At 49.3% G+C, this 6,564-nt stretch overlaps 2 pseudogenes; one reads left to right on the plus strand and one right to left on the minus strand.

The window, feature by feature from the left end:
* Positions 1-672, plus strand: part of LOC112616991 — a 1,128-nt pseudogene extending 456 nt beyond the window's left edge.
* A 1,128-nt stretch (positions 673-1,800) lies between these two features.
* LOC112616992 lies at positions 1,801-3,176 on the minus strand (annotated as a pseudogene).
* Positions 3,177-6,564: the final 3,388 nt, after the last annotated feature.

Here is a 6,564-nt window from a genome sequence, read left to right on the forward strand (position 1 = left end):
CAGCAGCTGGACTGGCAGCAGGATGACCCACAGCCTGAGGAGCAGCAGGGCTTACAGCAGCTGGACTGGCAGCAGGATGACCCACAGCCTGAGGAGCAGCAGGGCTTACAGCAGCTGGACTGGCAGCAGGATGACCCACAGCCTGAGGAGCAGCAGGGCTTGCAGCAGCTGGACTGGCAGCAGCAGGGCTTACAGCAACTGCACTGGGAACATCCACAAGAACCACAGCCTCCCTTAGAGCCACCACTACAGCCACAGCCACAGCCTCCCTTGGAGCCCCCACAAGAGCCACAGCCCCCCTTGGAGCCCCCACAGGAGCCACAGCTGGAGCAGGAACAGGCTGGGACACAGCAGCACACAGGCTTGCAGCAGCAGACGGGCACACAGCAGCTAGAGCCACAGCCCCCACAACTGGAGCTGCAGCCCCCACAGCCAGAGCCACAGCCCCCACAGCTGGAGCCACAGCCCCCACAGCCGGAACCACAGCCCCCACAACGGGAGCCACAGCCTCCAGAGCAGCCACAGCAGCCCATGATTCTGGTGGATTGAGGGTGGAGCAGGTAGAGGAACAGGTGAGAGGGAGGTGCAGATGTGGAACCCCCGAGCCTGGGCTCTTTATACACCTGTCTAGGGGTCAGGTGGGTCACAGGGGCCCTTCCTTGTTCCTCCTAAAGTTTTTTCCCAGGAAACTTGTGTGTCATTTAAAATAACAAAAATACTGTGTTTTCTTGTGACACACTTCCTCCTCCTACGTGGTTTTCCGCTCTAAATCCTCAGGGTCCAAGTCCTCCCCTCCGTGGACTCCCAGGAATGAGTGAAACCTGGTTTGTTTCTGCCCCGTCCTCTGACCCCAGCCTTCTGCCCCTGTTTTCTCTTCCCTTCAGGGCACTGTTCTCACCGCCTGTGCTCCCCAGGCCACTGTCCCCACCAGGCGATGGGGTGCTGCGAATTCCCTTTTCTCTCCTTCACTTTTCTGCCCCTGCTTCCTGCAACCCTGATCTTTCTCAGTGCTCCCTAAAGGCGTGGAACACTTGTGGCTCCTCCCAGCTCTCCTTCCTGTCCGGGTTTCCTGGGTGAGCGACTGGATGCCTTGTGGAGAGGTCCTCAGCTCTCCTGCCCCGCTCATTTCTAGAGGGCAGCACCTGGTTCCGTACCCGGCAGGAACCTCATGACCTCCCGGGTCTCAGACCTACTGTCCTCCCTGCCTGGGCATTAGGGAGTTCCCGCCCAAACCCTCCAAAGAGAACCCTGGGAGGAGGTGGCAGGTGGTCGTGGACCTGGACTCTGGGAATCTGGGATTCTTGTCTGACACACCAGCCCTCGGGCATGGCTTCGCATTTCCTCTGATGTCCAGCAGGCCTCTCCCTGCCCTGGTGCAGTCTGCACCTTCCCATCCCCGCAGGCCTGGCAGCAGCCAGGGCCTCGTCTCTCCCGGGAAGGGCTCAGCACTCCCCGGAGCTCAGTTCCTTGGAGTTTCTCTGTGTCCTCGCCCCCAGTGGGTTGTAAAACTCTCTGTGCCCTCGTGGATTCTTTTGAGTTTATCTAGCTCATTTTTATTGATGTGATGAGAGCAATGGTCTCTGGTGACTTTCTATGTTTGAGTCAGAGCGGAATCTCCATTCTCTCACACACACACGCACACACACACACTCACATAGACACACACTCACACACATTTGAAATTGTATTACAGAAGAGAAAAGGAACACACACATCTCAAAGGAAGCCATGCCTCTCAAAATCGAGATGTGTGATGAACACAGCAGGTCACCAACCTGCCACAGAGACAGGATGTGGGAGCTACAAGGGGGTCTGTGGCTCCTGTGGGGGCTCCAAGGGGAGTTGTGACTCCTGTGGTGGCTCTAAGGGGGGCTGTCGTCCTTGTGGCTGCTCCCAGTGCAGTTGCTGGAAGCCCTCTTGCTGCTCACCAGGTTGTGGGTCATCCTGCTGCCAGTCTAGCTGCTGACTCCCCGAAGGGAAGAAGAAGCCAGCACAGTCAGGGAGCTGACAGGCAGACCGGAGCCTGGGGGAGCTGGGCTCTCCAGAATGGCAGGAGGGACAGAGACACTGTCCAGCAGCCTCCTGCCCCCAGACCTGATGGAGAACAAGACCTTGGCTGTGCTGAATTTCACTCCTGTACTAGAAGAGCCCAGAGTGTATGCATGGATAGAAACACAGACAAATAAACCATTTAAAACACCGGTAAGGCGAATCCTTCTGGAACAGCGATAGAAGGCTGTGGTCTGAGGGCAGAGGCAGGAACAGAGGAGGCTCCACTCAATCCTGGGGGTTGTGGGAGGGCAGGACTTGGGCCCAGAGGCTGTAGAGAGGAAAACAATGCAGGAGGAGGAAGTGTGTCACGAGGCAACACAATGTTTTTATTCTAAATGACACACAAGTTCCCTAAGGAGAGAATATCAGTAAGAACCAGGAAGGGACCATGTGCACCCCATGACCCCTAGACAGATATATAAAGAGCCCAGACCCAGGGGACTCCACACCTGCACTTCTCTCTCACCTCCTCATCTACCTGCTCCACCCTCAACCCACCAGAACCATGGGCTGCTGTGGCTGCTCCGGAGGCTGTGGCTCCGGCTGTGGAGGCTGTGGATCCGGCTGTGGGGGCTGTGGCTCTGGCTGTGGGGGCTGTGGCTCCAGCTGCTGTGTGCCCGTCTGCTACTGCAAGCCTGTGTGCTGCTGTGTCCCAGCCTGTTCCTGCTCCAGCTGTGGCTCCTGTGGGGGCTCCAAGGGGGGCTGTGGGTCCTGTGGGGGCTCCAAGGGGGGCTGTGGCTCTTGTGGGGTCTCCAAGGGAGTCTGTGCCTGTGGCTCTTGTGGTGGCTCTAAGGGGGGATGTGGTTCTTGTGGCTGCTCCCAGTGCAGTTGCTGCAAGCCCTGCTGTTCCACCTTAGGCTGTGGGTCATCCTGCTGCCAGTCCAGCTGCTGTAAGCCATGTTGCTCCCAGTCCAGCTGCTGTAAGCCCTGTTGCTCCTCCTCAGGCTGTGGGTCATCCTGCTGCCAGTCCAGCTGCTGTAAGCCCTGCTGCTGCCAGTCCAGCTGCTGCAATCCCTGCTGCTCAGGCTGTGGGTCATCCTGCTGCCAGTCCAGTTGCTGCAAACCCTGCTGCTCCCAGTCCAGCTGCTGTGTCCCCGTGTGCTGCCAGTGCAAGATCTGAGGCTCTAGTGGGAAACCTCAGGTAGCTCCTGAAGATGTGTGCTTTCCAACGAGTGACTACCCTTGAAGCACATCCTGTTCTGGACCAGAACAATGAGTCCCTTGGCTCAGGTCATCTTATTCCAGCCTTTGAAGAAGTGAAATGAACCACTCCCTGCCCATTCCCTTTAAGGGTATCACATGCCCTGGGGACTTTTGCCAATCCTTCCCACATGCCCCCATATGTCTGAGCCAGACTGCACTGGGGGCGGCCCTCATGCCAAGCAAGAGCCTGGAATTCCCCTTCTTGATAATTCCATGGGAGACAGCCAACCCTTCTTTCCTGTGCCTGCCAGGAGCTCCGTGGCATTTGCAGATGGATGTCCTGCAACCCAAATGATCACATGTATCTATGGAAATCCAAAATGGATCTGGGTGCAGCACTAAATAAATTCTACAACCCTCAGCCTTGGTCTCACTGACTCTTTTCTTCCAGCCTCTCTCTCATTGGTAAACTGTCCTTCCCCTCCCTCCCTGATAGCTTATTTCTCACACTGCTGTAACTATGTGCCAGGCCCAGCTCCAATTCCAGAAACAGTTGTTGAACTGATTAATGAAGGAACCACTAGCAGTGTGTATGAATGAATGAAGACGAATGAATGAATGAGTGAGTGAGTGGGGATCTCTCATTAGTACACAGGGAGCCCCAGCTGCATCTCAGTGGGATTCAGTCTATCTTGGTTGGAATTGTGGACTCCTGCTTCTTCCCCACGGGAGGATATGTTTGGCAGAGAAGGAGATCTTGCCCTCTGTGCTTAGGAAGGGTTATAATGGGTGGTCTCTGTGTCCAACCAGTTCCCAGTTTGTGGGTCAAGCCAGGAGAGGGGGAAGCGAGACTAGAATCAGCTGTGTCCCTGAGATGCTCTGTAGGACAACACTGGAAACTGTGCTGCTTCAGGGACCCGAGAGGGTGTGGCCCAGCACAGGTTAAGGTGTGCCCTCCTTCTCTGGGCACAGAGTGACGAAGAATCCAATGTTCTTCCATCACTCACAGGCTTCTCAGCTTTGGTTTTGCACAGGGAGGAACAGAAGAGACTTTTCTCAGCCTGATAAAGGGCATCTACCCACAGTGAACACTATATGCAACTGTGCAAACCTGAATGTTTCCCCCTAAGATCAGGAACAAGAAAAGGATGTTCACACCCACCACTTCTATGCAACATTTCACTGAAGCTATAGCCAGAGTAATATGACAAGAAAATGATATAAATAGCACCCAGGCAGGAAAAAACTAGGCAAAAGTATCTTTATTTACAGAAAACCTCATCTTGTATGTAGGAAATCCTAAGGGACACACACACACACACACAGAGACACACACAACTATTATACCCAATAAATGAGCTCAACAGGGTTCAGGGTACAAGTCCTATACACAAAAGTCAGCTGTGTTTCTACAACCACCAATGAGCAATGCAAACAGGATATAAGGGAACAATTCTATCAAAAAGAATAAAATTCCTAGGAATACCAGCAACCAAAAATTCAAGATTTGGACACTTAACACTACAAGACATCACTGGAAGAAGTCAAAGAGGACCAAAGTAAATGGGGGAAAAATCCCATGTTCATGTATTGGAAGAAGAATATTGTGAAGACTGAAACACTATAAAAATTGATCTACCAGTTCAATGGAATTACATCTCAGGTTTCTTTTCTGCAGAAATGGACAAGCTGATTCTTAAATGTATGTAAATATTCAAGGAATCCTAAATAGCTAAAACAATCTTGAAAAAGAAAAATAAAATTGAGAACTCACGTTTTCCAATTTCTAAATGGGCTCCAAAGCAAACAGTAATCAAGGCAGAGTGGTCTAAATATAGAAAGATGCATCAGTGGAGTAGATTCAAGACCGTTGAGATAAACCTCACAGTTGTGGTCAGTGGATTTTCAACAAGAGTACGAAACAATTCCATGGGAAAAAGGAACCTTTTCCACAAGCAATGCCACTGAGACAACTGGATGTCCACATGCAGAAGAATGAATTTGGACCTTTACCTCTTACCATATACCAAACAACCGAACATGACAAAAACAGAAAAAATAGCTCAATGGCTTAATTGTACAAGCCAAAACTAGAGGACTGTGAGAAGAAAAACAGGTTAAACCTTATGACCGTGGAGTATGCAATGGCTCTTAGAGAATGACACCAAAAGCACGAGGGAGAAAAGAAAAAACTAGAATAACTCCATCAAAACTAATAACTTTTATGCTTCTAAGAGCACTATTGAGAAAATGAAAAGACACCAACAGAATGGGAGAAACTACTTTTGAATCATATATTTGATAATGAACTTGCATCCAGACATAAAGAATTATTAGTACTCAAACGTACAGTCCAATTAAAAACTTAGCAGAGGATGTAAATAGGCATTTTCTGAAGAAGATATACAAATGGCTAATACACAGATGACTCCAACCCAACAGCAGCAGAGTATACCTTTCTCTCAGGTGCACATGGAATTTTCTCCAGGATAGACCATATGTCAGGCCACAGAACAAATTTCAACACATTTTAAATGTGAAATTATATGGTGTTTTCTCCAAGCACAGTGGATTAAAACTAGAAATCCATAGGAGAAGGAAAAACGGAAAATCTACAACCGTGTGGAAATTAAACAGCATGCTCTTAACCGATGAAGCAAAGAAGAAGTCACAAGAGAAATACCTAGAGACAAATGGAAGGGAAAACACAGCATACCAAAGTTTATGGATGCATCAAAAGCAGTGTGAGGTAGAAGTTTATAACCATAAACACACACATTTAAAGAGAAGACAGATCTGAAGTTAATGACCTGCTGATGAAAAAAGGCAAACTCTGTCAAATATCTGAGCCAAATGTGAGTGACCATGGTCAGAACACAGTCTCTAGAAGTCTTGATATCATCACCAGGTGGTTAGGCTACAACTTGATCTCATATGTCTTGGGGAACAGAAGTTACAGGCAAAAACATAAATCAGTGATGAGCCCCTTTTCACAAGCTTATAGCCATTTGTATATCTTCAGAAAATGCCTATTTAAATCCTCTGCTACGTTTTTAATTGGATTTTATGTTTGAGTACTAAGAATTCTTTATGTCTGGATGCAAGTTCATTATCAAATATATGATTTGAAAGTAGTTTCTCCCATTCCATTGGTGTCTTTTCATTTTCTTGATAGTCCTCTTAGAAGCATAAAAACTATTAGTTTTGATAGAGTTATTTAATCTAGTTTTTCCTTTTATCCCTCGTGCTTTTGGTGTCATTCTCTAAGAGCCGTTGCACACTCCAAGGTCATAAAAACTTAACCTGTTTTTCTTCTCACAGTCCTCTAGTTTTAGCTTTTACAATTAGGCCATTGAGCTATTTTTTTCT

The sequence above is a fragment of the Theropithecus gelada genome, unplaced genomic scaffold (genome assembly GCF_003255815.1).
Source record: "Theropithecus gelada isolate Dixy unplaced genomic scaffold, Tgel_1.0 HiC_scaffold_15766, whole genome shotgun sequence".
Taxonomy (NCBI): Eukaryota; Metazoa; Chordata; class Mammalia; order Primates; family Cercopithecidae; genus Theropithecus; species Theropithecus gelada.